The sequence below is a fragment of the Arachis ipaensis genome, chromosome B05 (assembly GCF_000816755.2).
Source record: "Arachis ipaensis cultivar K30076 chromosome B05, Araip1.1, whole genome shotgun sequence".
Lineage (NCBI taxonomy): Eukaryota > Viridiplantae > Streptophyta > Magnoliopsida > Fabales > Fabaceae > Arachis > Arachis ipaensis.
Window position 1 is genome coordinate 24,067,801 of NC_029789.2, and position 248 is coordinate 24,068,048.

The window sequence follows — 248 nt, forward strand, 5'->3', positions numbered from 1 at the left end:
AATTGCTATTATTTAGTGAAGGAAAATAAAGATAGATTCTATTGGATGATTGATTTGTAGCGGTAACAATGTTCTTATTCGGCTTCATGTTGATGCATAGCGACACACACATGAATTCTGCAGAAAGAGTTTATAAGCCTGCAAAGACATTGACAATGTGGTCCACTTTGTAATCAATTGGGACCAATTGACTGGATGGATAATTTACTCCCAAAAACAAGCTTTGCTAAAACAACATGAAAAAATGG